This window comes from Argiope bruennichi, chromosome 9 (assembly GCF_947563725.1).
Source record: "Argiope bruennichi chromosome 9, qqArgBrue1.1, whole genome shotgun sequence".
NCBI classification, from domain to species: Eukaryota; Metazoa; Arthropoda; class Arachnida; order Araneae; family Araneidae; genus Argiope; species Argiope bruennichi.
The window spans coordinates 126,679,531-126,700,122 of NC_079159.1; positions in this window are offsets into that span (position 1 = coordinate 126,679,531).

The window sequence follows — 20,592 nt, forward strand, 5'->3', positions numbered from 1 at the left end:
CTATTTTTGACGAATTTGATTCGGAAATATTCAATTTATCTCTAGGAATGATGGAGAAAACTAGCTAAAATAAATTGAAAAAATAAAAATATATAAAAATATTTGTCGGCTTCGAGCCTCGAACCGAAGGCCTGCAAAACGAAGCGCTACACTTAGCCGATAAAGCCACCAAGACTCGTAACCTGAGAGCTTCTGAAGGGTCTAAGAATCTCATTACGACTGTACATTAAAATTTTAAATACGGTGTCAATCTGGTTTAAAAGCGCAATCCTAAGAATACGAATGAATTCTGCGCATGTGCGTGAACTTGACTCGTAAAATTTCGAATAAATATAGAAATATTTTGAAATTAAATACTATTTTTGACGTATATGATTTGGAATTATTCAATTTATCTCTAGGAATGATGGAGAAAACTAGCTAAAATAAATTAAAAAAATTAAAGAACAATATATAAAAATTTTTGTCGGCTTCGAGCCTCGAACTGAAGACCTGCAAAACTAAAAGGAACACTCTGCCGATCGAGACACCAAGCATCGTAGCCTGAGAGCTTATGAAGGGTCTAAGAATCTCATTACGACTGTCCATTAAAATTTTAAATACGGTGTCAATCTGGTCTAAAAGCAGAATGCAAAGAATACGAAAGAATTCTGCGCATGTGGGTGAACTTGACTCGTAAAATTTCGAATAAATATAGAAATATTTTGATATTAAATACTATTTTTGACGTATATGATTTGGAATTATTCAATTTATCTCTAGGAATGATGGAGAAAACTAGCTAAAATAAATTTAAAAAATTAAAGAAAAATATATAAAAATATTTGTCGGCTTCGACCCTCGAACTGAAGACCTGCAAAACTAAGAGGAACACTCTGCCGATCCAGACACCAAGCACCGAAGCCTGAGAGCTTATAAAGGGTCTAAGAATCTCATTACGACTGTCCATTAAAATTTTAAATACGGTGTCAATCTGGTCTAAAAGCACAATGCTAAGTATACGAATAAATTTTGCGCATGTGGGTGAACTTGACTCGTAAAATTTCGAATAAATATAGAAATATTCTGATATTAAATACTATTTTTAACGTATATGATTTGGAATTATTCAATTTATCTCTAGGAATGATGGAGAACACTAGCTAAAATAAATTTAAAAAAATTAAAGAAAAATATATAAAAATATTTGTCGGCTTCGTACCTCGAACTGAAGACCTGCAAAACTAAGAGGAACACTCTGCCGATCCAGACACCAAGCATCCTAACCTGAGAGCTTATGAAGGGTCTAAGAATCTCATTACAACTGTCCATTAAAATATTAAATACGATGTCAATCTGGTCTAAAAGCACAATGCTAAGAATACGAATGAATTCTGCGCATGTGCGTGAACTTGACTCGTAAAATTTCGAATAAATAAAGAAATATTCTGATATTAAATACTATTTTTCACGTATATGATTTGGAAATATTCAATTTATCTCTAGGAATGATGGAGAAAACTAGCTAAAATAAATTGAAAAAATAAAAATATTAAAAATTTTTGTCGGCTTCGAGCCTCGAACCGAAGACCTGCAAAACGAAGCGCTACACTTAGCCGATAAAGCCACCAAGACTAGTAACCTGAGAGCTTCTGAAGGGTCTAAGAATCTCATTACGACTGTAAAGTAAAATTTTAAATACGGTGTCAATCTTGTCTAAAAGCACAATGCTAAGAATACGAATTAATTCTGCGCATGTGCGTGACCTTGACTCGTAAAATTTCGAATAAATATAGAAATATTTTGATATTAAATACTATTTTTGACGTATATGATTTGGAATTATTCAATTTATCTCTAGGAATGATGGAGAAAACTAGCTAAAATAAATTTTAAAAAATAAAAATATATAAAAATATTTGTCGGCATCGAGCCACGAACAGAAGACCTGCAAAACGAAGCTCTAAACTAAGCCGATCCAAACAACAAGCCTCGTAACCTTAGAGCTTCTGAATTGCATAAGAATCTCATTACGAATGTCCAGTAAATTTTAAATACGGTGTCAATCTTGTTTAAAAGCGCAATCCTAAGAATACGAATGAATTCTGCGCATGTGCGTGAACTTGACTCGTAAAATTTCGAATAAATATAGAAAAATTTTGATATTAAATACTATTTTTGACGTATATGATTTCGAATTATTCAATTTATCTCTAGGAATGATCGTGAAAACTAGCTAAAATAAATTTAAAAAACAAAAGAAAAATATATAAAAATATTTGTCGGCTTCGAGCCTCGAACTGAAGACCTGCAAAACTAAGCGGAACACTCTGCCGATCCAACCACCAAGCCTCGTAACCTTAGAGCTTCTGAAGGGTATAAGAATCTCATTACGAATGTCCAGTAAAATTTTAAATACGGTGTCAATCTGGTCTAAAAGCACAATGCTAAGGATACGAATGAATTCTGCGCATGTGCGTGAACTTGACTCGTAAAATTTCGAATAAATATAGAAATATTTTGATATTAAATACTATTTTTGACGTATATGATTTCGAATTATTCAATTTATCTCTAGGAATGATTGTGAAAACTAACTAAAATAAATTTGAAAAAATTAAAGAAAAATATATAAAACTTTTTGTCGGCTTCGAGCCTCGAACTGAAGACCTGCAAAACTAAGAGGAACACTCTGCCGATCCAGACACCAAGCATCGTATCCTGAGAGCTTATGAAGGGTCTAAGAATCTCATTACGACTGAACAGTAAAATTTTAAATACGGTGTCAATCTGGTCTAAAAGCACAATGCTAAGAATCCGAATGAATTCTGCGCATGTGGGTGAACTTGACTTGTAAACTTTCGAATAAATATAGAAATATTTTGATATTAAATACTATTTTTGACGTATATGATTTCGAATTATTCAATTTATCTCTAGGAATGATCGTGAAAACTAGCTAAAATAAATTTAAAAAATAAAAGAAAATATATAAAAATATTTGTCGGCTTCGAGCCTCGAACTGAAGACCTGCAAAACTAAGCGGAACACTCTGCCGATCCAGCCACCAAGCCTCGTAACCTTAGAGCTTCTGAAGGGTCTAAGAATCTCATTACGACTGAACAGTAAAATTTTAAATACGGTGTCAATCTGGTCTAAAAGCACAATGCTAAGAATCCGAATGAATTCTGCGCATGTGCGTGAACTTGACTCGTAAAATTTCGAATAAATATAGAAATATTTTGAAATTAAATACTATTTTTGACGTATATGATTTGGAATTATTCAATTTATCTCTATGAATGATGGAGAAAACTAGCTAAAATAAATTAAAAAAATTAAAGAACAATATATAAAAATTTTTGTCGGCTTCGAGCCTCGAACTGAAGACCTGCAAAACTAAGAGGAACACTCTGCCGATCGAGACACCAAGCATCGTAGCCTGAGAGCTTATGAAGGGTCTAAGAATCTCATTACGACTGTCCATTAAAATTTTACATACGGTGTCAATCTGGTCTAAAAGCAGAATGCAAAGAATACGAAAGAATTCTGCGCATGTGGGTGAACTTGACTCGTAAAATTTCGAATAAATATAGAAATATTTTGATATTAAATACTATTTTTGACGTATATGATTTGGAATTATTCAATTTATCTCTAGGAATGATGGAGAAAACTAGCTAAAATAAATTTAAAAAATTAAAGAAAAATATATAAAAATATTTGTCGGCTTCGACCCTCGAACTGAAGACCTGCAAAACTAAGAGGAACACTCTGCCGATCCAGACACCAAGCACCGAAGCCTGAGAGCTTATAAAGGGTCTAAGAATCTCATTACGACTGTCCATTAAAATTTTAAATACGGTGTCAATCTGGTCTAAAAGCACAATGCTAAGAATACGAATAAATTTTGCGCATGTGGGTGAACTTGACTCGTAAAATTTCGAATAAATATAGAAATATTCTGATATTAAATACTATTTTTAACGTATATGATTTGGAATTATTCAATTTATCTCTAGGAATGATGGAGAACACTAGCTAAAATAAATTTAAAAAAATTAAAGAAAAATATATAAAAATATTTGTCGGCTTCGTACCTCGAACTGAAGACCTGCAAAACTAAGAGGAACACTCTGCCGATCCAGACACCAAGCATCCTAACCTGAGAGCTTATGAAGGGTCTAAGAATCTCATTACAACTGTCCATTAAAATATTAAATACGATGTCAATCTGGTCTAAAAGCACAATGCTAAGAATACGAATGAATTCTGCGCATGTGCGTGAACTTGACTCGTAAAATTTCGAATAAATAAAGAAATATTCTGATATTAAATACTATTTTTCACGTATATGATTTGGAAATATTCAATTTATCTCTAGGAATGATGGAGAAAACTAGCTAAAATAAATTGAAAAAATAAAAATATTAAAAATTTTTGTCGGCTTCGAGCCTCGAACCGAAGACCTGCAAAACGAAGCGCTACACTTAGCCGATAAAGCCACCAAGACTCGTAACCTGAGAGCTTCTGAAGGGTCTAAGAATCTCATTACGACTGTAAAGTAAAATTTTAAATACGGTGTCAATCTTGTCTAAAAGCACAATGCTAAGAATACGAATTAATTCTGCGCATGTGCGTGACCTTGACTCGTAAAATTTCGAATAAATATAGAAATATTTTGATATTAAATACTATTTTTGACGTATATGATTTGGAATTATTCAATTTATCTCTAGGAATGATGGAGAAAACTAGCTAAAATAAATTTTAAAAAATAAAAATATATAAAAATATTTGTCGGCATCGAGCCACGAACAGAAGACCTGCAAAACGAAGCTCTAAACTAAGCCGATCCAGGCAACAAGCCTCGTAACCTTAGAGCTTCTGAATTGTATAAGAATCTCATTACGAATGTCCAGTAAATTTTAAATACGGTGTCAATCTTGTTTAAACGCGCAATCCTAAGAATACGAATGAATTCTGCGCATGTGCGTGAATTTGACTAGTAAAATTTCGAATAAATATAGAAATATTTAATATTTTGATATTAAATACTATTTTTGACGTATATGATTTGGAATTATTCAATTTATCTCTAGGAAGGATGGAGAAAACTAGCTAAAATAAATTGAAAAAATAAAAATGTATAAAAATATTTGTCGGCTTCGAGCCTCGAACTCAAGACCTGCAAAACTAAGCGCTACACTATGCCGATCCAGCCACCAAGCCTCGTAACCCGGTGGCTTCTGAAGGGTGTAAGAGTCTCATTGCGACTGTCCAGTAAAATTTTAAATACTGTGTCAATCTGGTCTCAAAGCACAATGCTAAGAATACGAATGAATTCTGCGCATCTGCGTGAACTTGACTCGTAAAATTTCGAATAAATATAGAAATATTTTGATATTAAATACTATTTTTGACGTATATGATTTAAAATTATTCAATTTATCTCTAAGAATGATGTAGAAAACTGGCTAAAATAAATTAAAAATTATATATATATATAAAAATATTTGTCAGCTTCGAGTATCGAACTGAAGACCTGCAAATCTAAGCGCTACACTATGCCGATCCAGCCACCAAGCCTCGTAACCCGTGGGCGTCTGAAGGGTCTAAGAGTCTCATTGCGACTGTCCAGTAAAATTTTAAATACTTTGTCAATCTGGTCTCAAAGCACAATGCTAATAATACGAATGAATTCTGCGCATGTGCGTGAACTTGACTCGTAAAATTTCGAATAAATATAGAAATATTTTGATATTAAATACTATTTTTGACGTATATGATTTCGAATTATTCAATTTATCTCTAGGAATGATCGTAAAAACTAGCTAAAATAAATTTAAAAAATTAAAGAAAAATATATAAAAATATTTGTCGGCATCGCGCCTCGAACTGAAGACCTGCAAAACGAAGCGCTACACTAAGCCGATCCAGGCAACAAGCCTCGTAATCTTAGAGCTTCTGAATTGTATAAGAATCTCATTACGAATGTAAAGTATAATTTTAAATACGGTGTCAATCTGGTCTAAAAGCACAATTCTAAGAATACGAATGAATTCTGCGCATGTGCGTGAACTTGACTCGTAAAATTTCGAATAAATATAGAAATATTTTGATATTAAATACTATTTTTGACGTATATGATTTCGAATTATTCAATTTATCTCTAGGAATGATCGTGAAAACTAGCTAAAATAAATTTAAAAAATAAAAGAAAAATATATAAAAATATTTGTCGGCTTCGAGCCTCGAACTGAAGACCTGCAAATCTAAGCGCTACACTATGCCGATCCAGCCACCAAGCCTCGTAACCCGTGGGCGTCTGAAGGGTGTAAGAGTCTCATTGCGACTGTCCAGTAAAATTTTAAATACTGTGTCAATCTGGTCTCAAAGCACAATGCTAAGAATACGAATGAATTCTGCGCATGTGCGTGAACTTGACTCGTAAAATTTCGAATAAATATAGAAATAATTTGATATTAAATACTATTTTTGACGTATATGATTTAGAATTATTCAATTTATCTCTAAGAATGATGTAGAAAACTGGCTAAAATAAATTAAAAATTATATATATATATAAAAATATTTGTCAGCTTCGAGTATCGAACTGAAGACCTGCAAATCTAAGCGCTACACTATGCCGATCCAGCCACCAAGCCTCGTAACCCGTGGGCGTCTGAAGGGTCTAAGAGTCTCATTGCGACTGTCCAGTAAAATTTTAAATACTTTGTCAATCTGGTCTCAAAGCACAATGCTAAGAATACGAATGAATTCTGCGCATGTGCGTGAACTTGACTCGTAAAATTTCGAATAAATATAGAAATATTTTGATATTAAATACTATTTTTGACGTATATGATTTCGAATTATTCAATTTATCTCTAGGAATGATCGTGAAAACTAGCTAAAATAAATTTAAAAAATAAAAGAAAAATATATAAAAATATTTGTCGGCTTCGAGCCTTGAACTGAAGACCTGCAAAACGAAGCGCTACACTAAGCCGATACAGGCAACAAGCCTCGTAACCTTAGAGCTTCTGAATTGTATAAGAATCTCATTACGAATGTAAAGTATAATTTTAAATACGGTGTCAATCTGGTCTAAAAGCACAATTCTAAGAATACGAATGAATTCTGCGCATGTGCGTGAACTTGACTCGTAAAATTTCGAATAAATATAGAAATATTTTGATATTAAATACTATTTTTGACGTATATGATTTCGAATTATTCAATTTATCTCTAGGAATGATCGTGAAAACTAGCTAAAATAAATTTAAAAAATAAAAGAAAAATATATAAAAATATTTGTCGGCTTCGAGCCTCGAACTGAAGACCTGCAAAACTAAGCGGAACACTCTGCCGATCCAGCCACCAAGCCTCGTAACCCGTGGGCTTCTGAAGGGTGTAAGAGTCTCATTGCGACTGTCCAGTAAAATTTTAAATACTGTGTCAATCTGGTCTCAAAGCACAATGCTAAGAATACGAATGAATTCTGCGCATGTGCGTGAACTTGACTCGTAAAATTTCGAATAAATATAGAAATAATTTGATATTAAATACTATTTTTGACGTATATGATTTAGAATTATTCAATTTATCTCTAAGAATGATGTAGAAAACTGGCTAAAATAAATTAAAAATTATATATATATATAAAAATATTTGTCAGCTTCGATTATCGAACTGAAGACCTGCAAATCTAAGCGCTACACTATGCCGATCCAGCCACCAAGCCTCGTAACCCGTGGGCGTCTGAAGGGTCTAAGAGTCTCATTGCGACTGTCCAGTAAAATTTTAAATACTTTGTCAATCTGGTCTCAAAGCACAATGCTAAGAATACGAATGAATTCTGCGCATGTGCGTGAACTTGACTCGTAAAATTTCGAATAAATATAGAAATATTTTGATATTAAATACTATTTTTGACGTATATGATTTCGAATTATTCAATTTATCTCTAGGAATGATCGTGAAAACTAGCTAAAATAAATTTAAAAAATTAAAGAAAAATATATAAAAATATTTGTCGGCATCGCGCCTCGAACTGAAGACCTGCAAAACGAAGCGCTACACTAAGCCGATCCAGGCAACAAGCCTCGTAATCTTAGAGCTTCTGAATTGTATAAGTATCTCATTACGAATGTAAAGTATAATTTTAAATACGGTGTCAATCTGGTCTAAAAGCACAATGCTAAGAATACGAATGAATTCTGCGCATGTGCGTGAACTTGACTCGTAAAATTTCGAATAAATATAGAAATATTTTGATATTAAATACTATTTTTGACGTATATGATTTCGAATTATTCAATTTATCTCTAGGAATGATCGTGAAAACTAGCTAAAATAAATTTAAAAAATAAAAGAAAAATATATAAAAATATTTGTCGGCTTCGAGCCTCGAACTGAAGACCTGCAAAACTAAGCGGAACACTCTGCCGATCCAGCCACCAAGCCTCGTAACCTTAGAGCTTCTGAAGGGTATAAGAATCTCATTACGAATGTCCAGTAAAATTTTAAATACGGTGTCAATCTGGTCTAAAAGCACAATGCTAAGAATACGAATGAATTCTGCGCATGTGCGTGAACTTGACTCGTAAAATTTCGAATAAATATAGAAATATTTTGATATTAAATACTATTTTTGACGTATATGATTTCGAATTATTCAATTTATCTCTAGGAATGATCGTGAAAACTAGCTAAAATAAATTTAAAAAATTAAAGAAAAATATATATAAATTTTTGTCGGCTTCGAGCCTGGAACTGAAGACCTGCAAAACTAAGAGGAACACTCTGCCGATCCAGACACCAAGCATCGTATCCTGAAAGCTAATGAAGGGTCTAAGAATCTCATTACGACTGAACAGTAAAATTTTAAATACCGTGTCAATCTTTTCTAAAAGCACAATGCTAAGAATACGAATGAATTCTGCGCATGTGCGTGAACTTGACTCGTAAAATTTCGAATAAATATAGAAATATTTTGATATTAAATACTATTTTTGACGTATATGATTTCGAATTATTCAATTTATGTCTAGGAATGATCGTGAAAACTAGCTAAAATAAATTTAAAAAATAAAAGAAAAATATATAAAAATATTTGTCGGCATCGAACCTCGAACTGAAGACCTGCAAAACGAAGCGCTACACTAAGCCGATCCAGGCAACAAGCCTCGTAACCTTAGAGCTTCTGAATTGTATAAGAATCTCATTACGAATGTCCAGTAAAATTTTAAATACGGTGTCAATCTGGTCTAAAAGCACAATCCTAAGAATACGAATGAATTCTGCGCATGTGCGTGAACTTGACTCGTAAAATTTCGAATAAATATAGAAATATTTTGATATTAAATACTATTTTTGACGTATATGATTTCGAATTATTCAATTTATCTCTAGGAATGATCGTGAAAACTAGCTAAAATAAATTTAAAAAATTAAAGAAAAATATATATAAATTTTTTTCGGCTTCGAGCCTGGAACTGAAGACCTGCAAAACTAAGAGGAACACTCTGCCGATCCAGACACCAAGCATCGTATCCTGAAAGCTAATGAAGGGTCTAAGAATCTCATTACGACTGAACAGTAAAATTTTAAATACCGTGTCAATCTTTTCTAAAAGCACAATGCTAAGAATACGAATGAATTCTGCGCATGTGCGTGAACTTGACTCGTAAAATTTCGAATAAATATAGAAATATTTTGATGTTAAATACTATTTTTGACGTATATGATTTCGAATTATTCAATTTATCTCTAGGAATGATCGTGAAAACTAGCTAAAATAAATTTAAAAAATAAAAGAAAAATATATAAAAATATTTGTCGGCATCGCGCCTCGAACTGAAGACCTGCAAAACGAAGCGCTACACTAAGCCGATCCAGGCAACAAGCCTCGTAATCTTAGAGCTTCTGAATTGTATAAGAATCTCATTACGAATGTAAAGTATAATTTTAAATACGGTGTCAATCTGGTCTAAAAGCACAATTCTAAGAATACGAATGAATTCTGCGCATGTGCGTGAACTTGACTCGTAAAATTTCGAATAAATATAGAAATATTTTGATATTAAATACTATTTTTGACGTATATGATTTCGAATTATTCAATTTATCTCTAGGAATGATCGTGAAAACTAGCTAAAATAAATTTAAAAAATAAAAGAAAAATATATAAAAATATTTGTCGGCATCGAACCTCAAACTGAAGACCTGCAAAACGAAGCGCTACACTAAGCCGATCCAGGCAACAAGCCTCGTAACCTTAGAGCTTCTGAATTGTATAAGAATCTCATTACGAATGTCCAGTAAAATTTTAAATACGGTGTCAATCTGGTCTAAAAGCACAATCCTAAGAATACGAATGAATTCTGCGCATGTGCGTGAACTTGACTCGTAAATTTTCGAATAAATATAGAAATATTTTGATATTAAATACTATTTTTGACGTATATGATTTCGAATTATTCAATTTATCTCTAGGAATGATCGTGAAAACTAGCTAAAATAAATTTAAAAAATAAAAGAAAAATATATAAAAATAATTGTCTTCTTCGAGCCTCGAACTGAAGACCTGCAAAACTAAGCGGAACACTCTGCCGATCCAGCCACCAAGCCTCGTAACCTTAGAGCTTCTGAAGGGTATAAGAATCTCATTACGAATGTCCAGTAAAATTTTAAATACGGTGTCAATCTGGTCTAAAAGCACAATGCTAAGAATACGAATGAATTCTGCGCATGTGCGTGAACTTGACTCGTAAAATTTCGAATAAATATAGAAATATTTTGATATTAAATACTATTTTTGACGTATATGATTTCGAATTATTCAATTTATCTCTAGGAATGATCGTGAAAACTAGCTAAAATAAATTTAAAAAATTAAAGAAAAATATATATAAATTTTTGTCGGCTTCGAGCCTGGAACTGAAGACCTGCAAAACTAAGAGGAACACTCTGCCGATCCAGACACCAAGCATCGTATCCTGAAAGCTAATGAAGGGTCTAAGAATCTCATTACGACTGAACAGTAAAATTTTAAATACCGTGTCAATCTTTTCTAAAAGCACAATGCTAAGAATACGAATGAATTCTGCGCATGTGCGTGAACTTGACTCGTAAAATTTCGAATAAATATAGAAATATTTTGATATTAAATACTATTTTTGACGTATATGATTTCGAATTATTCAATTTATCTCTAGGAATGATCGTGAAAATTAGCTAAAATAAATTTAAAAAATAAAAGAAAAATATATAAAAATATTTGTCGTTATCGAACCTCGAACTGAAGACCTGCAAAACGAAGCGCTACACTAAGCCGATCCAGGCAACAAGCCTCGTATTCTTAGAGCTTCTGAATTGTATAAGAATCTCATTACGAATGTCCAGTAAAATTTTAAATACGGTGTCAATCTGGTCTAAAAGCACAATCCTAAGAATACGAATGAATTCTGCGCATGTGCGTGAACTTGACTAGTAAAATTTCGAATAAATATAGAAATATTTTGATATTAAATACTATTTTTGACGTATATGATTTCGAATTATTCAATTTATCTCTAGGAATGATCGTGAAAACTAGCTAAAATAAATTTAAAAAATTAAAGAAAAATATATAAAAATTTTTGTCGGCTTCGAGCCTGGAACTGAAGACCTGCAAAACTAAGAGGAACACTCTGCCCATCCAGACACCAAGCATCGTATCCTGAAAGCTAATGAAGGGTCTAAGAATCTCATTACGACTGAACAGTAAAATTTTAAATACCGTGTCAATCTGTTCTAAAAGCACAATGCTAAGAATACGAATGAATTCTGCGCATCTGCGTGAACTTGACTCGTAAAATTTAGAATAAATATAGAAATATTTTGATATTAAATACTATTTTTGACGTATATGATTTAGAATTATTCAATTTATCTCTAAGAATGATGTTAAAAACTGGCTAAAATAAATTAAAAATTATATATATATATAAAAATATTTGTCTGCTTCGAGTATCGAACTGAAGACCTGCATATCTAAGCGCTACACTATGCCGATCCAGCCACCAAGCCTCGTAACCCGTGGGCGTCTGAAGGGTCTAAGAGTCTCATTGCGACTGTCCAGTAAAATTTTAAATACTTTGTCAATCTGGTCTCAAAGCACAATGCTAAGAATACGAATGAATTCTGCGCATGTGCGTGAACTTGACTCGAAAAATTTCGAATAAATATAGAAATATTTTGATATTAAATACTATTTTTGACGTATATGATTTCGAATTATTCAATTTATCTCTAGGAATGATCGTGAAAACTAGCTAAAATAAATTTAAAAAATTAAAGAAAAATATATAAAAATATTTGTCGGCATCGAGCCTCGAACTGAAGACCTGCAAAACGAAGCGCTACAATAAGCCGATCCAGGCAACAAGCCTCGTAACCTTAGAGTTTCTGAATTGTATAAGAATCTCATTACGAATGTCCAGTGAAATTTTAAATACGGTGTCAATCTGGTCTAAAAGCACAATCCTTAGAATACGAATGAATTCTGCGCATGTGCGTGAACTTGACTAGTAAAATTTCGAATAAATATAGAAATATTTTGATATTAAATACTATTTTTGACGTATATGATTTCGAATTATTCAATTTATCTCTAGGAATGATCGTAAAAACTAGCTAAAATAAATTTAAAAAATTAAAGAAAAATATATAAAAATATTTGTCGGCATCGAGCCTCGAACTGAAGACCTGCAAAACGAAGCGCTACACTAAGCCGATCCAGGCAACAAGCCTCGTAACCTTAGAGCTTCTGAATTGTATAAGAATCTCATTACGAATGTCCAGTAAATTTTAAATACGGTGTCAATCTTGTTTAAAAGCGCAATCCTAAGAATACGAATGAATTCTGCGCATGTGCGTGAACTTGACTAGTAAAATTTCGAATAAATATAGAAATGTTTTGATATTAAATACTATTTTTGACGTATATGATTTCGAATTATTCAATTTATCTCTAGGAATGATCGTGAAAACTAGCTAAAATAAATTTAAAAAATAAAAGAAAAATATATAAAAATATTTGTCGGCTTCGAGCCTCGAACTGAAGACCTGCATATCTAAGCGCTACACTATGCCGAGCCAGCCACCAAGCCTCGTAACCCGTGGGCGTCTGAAGGGTCTAAGAGTCTCATTGCGACTGTCCAGTAAAATTTTAAATACTTTGTCAATCTGGTCTCAAAGCACAATGCTAAGAATACGAATGAATTCTGCGCATGTGCGTGAACTTGACTCGAAAAATTTCGAATAAATATAGAAATATTTTGATATTAAATACTATTTTTGACGTATATGATTTCGAATTATTCAATTTATCTCTACGAATGATCGTGAAAACTAGCTAAAATAAATTTAAAAAATTAAAGAAAAATATATAAAAATATTTGTCGGCATCGAGCCTCGAACTGAAGACCTGCAAAACGAAGCGCTACACTAAGCCGATCCAGGCAACAAGCCTCGTAACCTTAGAGTTTCTGAATTGTATAAGAATCTCATTACGAATGTCCAGTGAAATTTTAAATACGGTGTCAATCTGGTCTAAAACACAATCCTAAGAATACGAATGAATTCTGCGCATGTGCGTGAACTTGACTAGTAAAATTTCGAATAAATATAGAAATATTTTGATATTAAATACTATTTTTGACGTATATGATTTCGAATTATTCAATTTATCTCTAGGAATGATCGTGAAAACTAGCTAAAATAAATTTAAAAAATTAAAGAAAAATATATAAAAATATTTGTCGGCATCGAGCCTCGAACTGAAGACCTGCAAAACGAAGCGCTACACTAAGCCGATCCAGGCAACAAGCCTCGTAACCTTAGAGCTTCTGAATTGTATAAGAATCTCATTACGAATGTCCAGTAAATTTTAAATACGGTGTCAATCTTGTTTAAAAGCGCAATCCTAAGAATACGAATGAATTCTGCGCATGTGCGTGAACTTGACTAGTAAAATTTCGAATAAATATAGAAAAGTTTTGATATTAAATACTATTTTTGACGTATATGATTTCGAATTATTCAATTTATCTCTAGGAATGATCGTGAAAACTAGCTAAAATAAATTTAAAAAATAAAAGAAAAATATATAAAAATATTTGTCGGCTTCGAGCCTCGAACTGAAGACCTGCATATCTAAGCGCTACACTATGCCGATCCAGCCACCAAGCCTCGTAACCCGTGGGCGTCTGAAGGGTCTAAGAGTCTCATTGCGACTGTCCAGTAAAATTTTAAATACTTTGTCAATCTGGTCTCAAAGCACAATGCTAAGAATACGAATGAATTCTGCGCATGTGCGTGAACTTGACTCGTAAAATTTCGAATAAATATAGAAATATTTTGATATTAAATACTATTTTTGACGTATATGATTTCGAATTATTCAATTTATCTCTAGGAATGATCGTGAAAACTAGCTAAAATAAATTTAAAAAATTAAAGAAAAATATATAAAAATATTTGTCGGCATCGAGCCTCGAACTGAAGACCTGCAAAACGAAGCGCTACACTAAGCCGATCCAGGCAACAAGCCTCGTAACCTTAGAGTTTCTGAATTGTATAAGAATCTCATTACGAATGTCCAGTGAAATTTTAAATACGGTGTCAATCTGGTCTAAAAGCACAATCCTAAGAATACGAATGAATTCTGCGCATGTGCGTGAACTTGACTAGTAAAATTTCGAATAAATATAGAAATATTTTGATATTAAATACTATTTTTGACGTATATGATTTCGAATTATTCAATTTATCTCTAGGAATGATCGTGAAAACTAGCTAAAATAAATTTAAAAAATTAAAGAAAAATATATAAAAATATTTGTCGGCATCGAGCCTCGAACTGAAGACCTGCAAAACGAAGCGCTACACTAAGCCGATCCAGGCAACAAGCCTCGTAACCTTAGAGCTTCTGAATTGTATAAGAATCTCATTACGAATGTCCAGTAAATTTTAAATACGGTGTCAATCTTGTTTAAAAGCGCAATCCTAAGAATACGAATGAATTCTGCGCATGTGCGTGAACTTGACTAGTAAAATTTCGAATAAATATAGAAAAGTTTTGATATTAAATACTATTTTTGACGTATATGATTTCGAATTATTCAATTTATCTCTAGGAATGATCGTGAAAACTAGCTAAAATAAATTTAAAAAATAAAAGAAAAATATATAAAAATATTTGTCGGCTTCGAGCCTCGAACTGAAGACCTGCATATCTAAGCGCTACACTATGCCGATCCAGCCACCAAGCCTCGTAACCCGTGGGCGTCTGAAGGGTCTAAGAGTCTCATTGCGACTGTCCAGTAAAATTTTAAATACTTTGTCAATCTGGTCTCAAAGCACAATGCTAAGAATACGAATGAATTCTGCGCATGTGCGTGAACTTGACTCGTAAAATTTCGAATAAATATAGAAATATTTTGATATTAAATACTATTTTTGACGTATATGATTTCGAATTATTCAATTTATCTCTAGGAATGATCGTGAAAACTAGCTAAAATAAATTTAAAAAATTAAAGAAAAATATATAAAAATATTTGTCGGCATCGAGCCTCGAACTGAAGACCTGCAAAACGAAGCGCTACACTAAGCCGATCCAGGCAACAAGCCTCGTAACCTTAGAGTTTCTGAATTGTATAAGAATCTCATTACGAATGTCCAGTGAAATTTTAAATACGGTGTCAATCTGGTCTAAAAGCACAATCCTAAGAATACGAATGAATTCTGCGCATGTGCGTGAACTTGACTAGTAAAATTTCGAATAAATATAGAAATATTTTGATATTAAATACTATTTTTGACGTATATGTTTTCGAATTATTCAATTTATCTCTAGGAATGATCGTGAAGACTAGCTAAAATAAATTTAAAAAATTAAAGAAAAATATATAAAAATATTTGTCGGCATCGAGCCTCGAACTGAAGACCTGCAAAACGAAGCGCTACACTAAGCCGATCCAGGCAACAAGCCTCGTAACCTTAGAGCTTCTGAATTGTATAAGAATCTCATTACGAATGTCCAGTAAATTTTAAATACGGTGTCAATCTTGTTTAAAAGCGCAATCCTAAAAATACGAATGAATTCTGCGCATGTGCGTGAACTTGACTAGTAAAATTTCGAATAAATATAGAAAAGTTTTGATATTAAATACTATTTTTGACGTATATGATTTCGAATTATTCAATTTATCTCTAGGAATGATCGTGAAAACTAGCTAAAATAAATTTAAAAAATAAAAGAAAAATATATAAAAATATTTGTCGGCTTCGAGCCTCGAACTGAAGACCTGCTAAACTAAGCGGAACACTCTGCCGATCCAGCCACCAAGCATCCTAACCTTAGAGCTTCTGAAGGGTATAAGAATCTCATTACGAATGTCCAGTAAAATTTTAAATACGGTGTCAATCTGGTCTAAAAGCACAATGCTAAGAATACGAATGAATTCTGCGCATGTGCGTGAACTTGACTCGTAAAATTTCGAATAAATATAGAAATATTTTGATATTAAATACTATTTTTGACGTAAATGATTTCGAATTATTCAATTTATCTCTAGGAATGATCGTGAAAACTAGCTAAAATAAATTTAAAAAATTAAAGAAAAATATATAAAAATTTTTGTCGGCTTCGAGCCTGGAACTGAAGACCTGCAAAACTAAGAGTAACACTCTGCCGATCCAGACAACAAGCATCGTATCCTGAAAGCTAATGAAGGGTCTAAGAATCTCATTACGACTGAACAGTAAAATTTTAAATACGGTGTCAATCTTTTCTAAAAGCACAATGCTAAGAATACAAATGAATTCTGCGCATCTGCGTGAACTTGACTCGTAAAATTTCGAATAAATATAGAAATATTTTGATATTAAATACTATTTTTGACGTATATGATTTAGAATTATTCAATTTATCTCTAAGAATGATGTAGAAAACTGGCTAAAATAAATTAAAAATTATATATATATATAAAAATATTTGTCTGCTTCGAGTATCGAACTGAAGACCTGCAAAACTAAGCGCTACAGTCTCATGATCCAGCTACCAAGTCTCGTAACCCGTGGGGTTCTGAAGGGTCTAAGAGTCTCATTACGACTGTCCAGTAAAATTTTAAATACGGTGTCAATCTGGTCTAAAAGCACAACGCTAAGAATACGAATGAATTCTTCGCATGTGAGTGAACTTGACTCGTAAAATTTCGAATAAATATAGAAATATTTTGATATTAAATACTATTTTTGACGTATATGATTTCGAATTATTCAATTGATCTCTTGGAAGGATGGAGAAAACTAGCTAAGATAAATTGAAAAAATAAAAATATATAAAAATATTTGTCGGCTTCGAGCTTCGAACTGAAGACCTGCAAAACGAAGCGCTGCACTATGCCGATCCAGCCACCAAGCCTCGTAACCCGTGGGCTTCTGAAGGGTCTAAGAGTCTCATTGCGACTGTCCAGTAAAATTTTAAATACTGTGTCAATCTGGTCTCAAAGCACAATGCTAAGAATACGAATGAATTCTGCGCATGTGCGTGATTGAACTCGTAAAATTTCGAATAAATATAGAAATATTTTGATATTAAATACTATTTTTGACGTATATGATTTAGAATTATTCAATTTATCTCTAAGAATGATGTAGAAAACTGGCTAAAATAAATTAAAAATTATATATATATATATAAAATTATTTGTCTGCTTCGAGTATCGAACTGAAGACCTGCAAATCTAAGCGCTACACTATGCCGATCCAGCCACCAAGCCTCGTAACCCGTGGGCGTCTGAAGGGTCTAAGAGTCTCATTGCGACTGTCCAGTAAAATTTTAAATACTTTGTCAATCTGGTCTCAAAGCACAATGCTAAGAATACGAATGAATTCTGCGCATCTGCGTGAACTTGACTAATAAAATATCGAATAAATATAGAAATATTTTGATATTAAATACTATTTTTGACGTATATGATTTCGAATTATTCAATTTATCTCTAGGAATGATCGTGAAAACTAGCTAAAATAAATTTAAAAAATTAAAGAAAAATATATAAAAATATTTGTCGGCAACAAGCCTCGTAACCTTAGAGCTTCTGAATTGTATAAGAATCTCATTACGAATGTCCAGTAAATTTTAAATACGGTGTCAATCTTGTTTAAAAGCGCAATCCTAAGAATACGAATGAATTCTGCGCATGTGCGTGAAGTTGACTCGTAAAATTTCGAATAAATATAGAAAAATTTTGATATTAAATACTATTTTTGACGTATATGATTTCGATATATTCAATTTATCTCTAGGAATGATCGTGAAAACTAGCTAAAATAAATTTAAAAAATTAAAGAAAAATATATAAATATTTTTGTCGGCTTCGAGCCTGGAACTGAAGACCTGCAAAACTAAGAGGAACACTCTGCCGATCCAGACACCAAGCATCGTATCCTGAAAGCTAATGAAGGGTCTAAGAATCTCATTACGACTGAACAGTAAAATTTTAAATACCGTGTCAATCTTTTCTAAAAGCACAATGCTATGAATACGAATGAATTCTGCGCATTTGCGTGAACTTGACTCGTAAAATTTCAAATAAATATAGAAATATTTTGATATTAAATACTATTTTTGACGTATATGATTTCGAATTATTCAATTTATCTCTAGGAATGATCGTGAAAACTAGCTAAAATAAATTTAAAAAATAAAAGAAAAATGTATAAAAATATTTGCCGGCATCGCGCCTCGAACTGAAGACCTGCAAAATGAAGCGCTACACTAAGCCGATCCAGGCAACAAGCCTCGTAACCTTAGAGCTTCTGAATTGTATAAGAATCTCATTACGAATGTCCAGTAAATTTTAAATACGGTGTCAATCTTTTCTAAAAGCACAATGCTAAGAATACGAATGAATTCTGCGCATGTGCGTGAACTTGACTCGTAAAATTTCGAATAAATATAGAAATATTTTGATATTAAATACTATTTTTGACGTATATGATTTCGAATTATTCAATTTATCTCTAGGTTTGATCGTGAAAACTAGCTAAAATAAATTTAAAAAATAAAAGAAAAATGTATAAAAATATTTGCCGGCATCGCGCCTCGAACTGAAGACCTGCAAAACGAAGCGCTACACTAAGCCGATCCAGGCAACAAGCCTCGTAACCTTAGAGCTTCTGAATTGTATAAGAATCTCATTACGAATGTCCAGTAAATTTTAAATACGGTGTCAATCTGGTCTATAAGCACAATGCTAAGAATACGAATGAATTCTGCGCATGTGCGTGAACTTGATTCGTAAAATTTCGAATAAATATAGAAATATTTTGATATTAAATACTATTTTTGACGTATATGATTTAGAATTATTCAATTTATCTCTAAGAATGATGAAGAAAACTGGCTATAATAAATTAACAATTATCTATCTATACTTATAATAAAGCTCAATGTGTGTGTGTGTGTGTGTGTTGGCGTTCTACAGGCCAGGTCATTTGACATAAAGCTACCAAATTTGGTACATGTATACCTTAGAGGTCGGCAATGTGCAGCTGGGGTCCCTTTTTTTGAAATTTTAATTAGAGTTTTAATTATTAATTAAAAACTAACTTTCCCGCCAAAAAATCTTCCATTTTCCCCACCGCCCACTTTTCCGCCAAATGAGTAAGGCTTTAGTTTTTTTTTCTCCCAACAGTAATAAGGCTAGGGTTAACATTTTACGGCGGATTATTTCAAACGATTCTGTTTATTTTTTTTAATGTTTTATGCATTTAAAATTAAACATTGTTAATTAATCCATGTTTCAGGTTCATTCTGAAGTACTTTTGAATTAAAATAACATAGAATAAAGGAAATTAAAAATGTATAATCTGCATAGCGTTACCCCAACTGGCGTAGAAAAATTCACGCATTTGCGTTACCGTAAAAGGCGAAGAAAATTCACTCATGCGCACTGCGTTCTGATTGTTGGCAGGGCAACCATTATCAACGGACGATTTAAATTACTTTTAGGTTAGTTGTATGCTTTTGTAAGTAAATTGTATTTATGTTAGTAATATATTTTTTGTATATGCTTATAGTTTTAAGTACATCGTTTTTTAAGTAGTTTTTTTAAACCTGTTTTCAATGATTTAAATTATTTTTAGGTTAGTTGCATGCTTTTGTAATTAATTGTATTTGTTATGTTAGTTATATAATTTTTTTAATATATGCTTATAGTTTTAAGTACATCGTTTTTTAAGTAGTTTTTTTAAACCTGTTTTCGACCGATTATTTTAAACGATTCATTTTATTTTCTTAGTGTTTGATGCATTTAAAATGAAACATTGTTAATGAATCGATCCGTTCATGATGAATTTGAGAAAATTTTGTTGACAAATTCTTGAGATATTACATAAATTAAGAAAGATATTCTTTAGTGCCCATAAAGTTTAAACGCTCAGTGACTCTATTATCAGTAATCATATTATTAAAAAAATGCTTTGTTTCAGCAAAAAAATATTATTATATTAATTGCACATTAATCCTTTACACTTTAATTTAAAGCATAAATT